The sequence below is a fragment of the Schistosoma mansoni genome, chromosome W (genome assembly GCF_000237925.1).
Source record: "Schistosoma mansoni strain Puerto Rico chromosome W, complete genome".
Classification (NCBI taxonomy): domain Eukaryota; kingdom Metazoa; phylum Platyhelminthes; class Trematoda; order Strigeidida; family Schistosomatidae; genus Schistosoma; species Schistosoma mansoni.
In genome coordinates this window covers 15477202-15477673 of record NC_031502.1, presented here as the reverse complement: position 1 = coordinate 15477673, position 472 = coordinate 15477202, and positions in this window count along the sequence as shown.

Here is a 472-nt window from a genome sequence, read left to right as displayed (position 1 = left end):
ATGTATTATGATATTCTTGAGAAAATTGTCAGAAAACAAACTGGTATTTCAATCCATACCATAATGTTACAGAAACAAAAATACAGAGAAAGTTGCCTATAAACATTTTATCACAATATAGCTAGTAAGTAATATAACAAATAATAAAAGGAAGTAGGATACGAAAAAAACATCCAGGTACAACGTTTTTAAACCGGTAATAACAGTAATATATATTATCATAGTATTATGAATGATTCGTATATATATATATATATATATATATATAGAGAGAGAGAGAGAGAGAGAGAATGTTAATTATACACACCAACAAAAAAGTCAATTCGACAAGTGAAAGTTTTAACATAGCAAAACGGAGAAGGATGGAATAAATTCGACCGAGTGGAGAAAAAATAAACAAAGTTCAAGCAACAATAAAGATACTAATTATTCATTGAAATTAACACTAAACAATTACAATTCGGTAATAGTC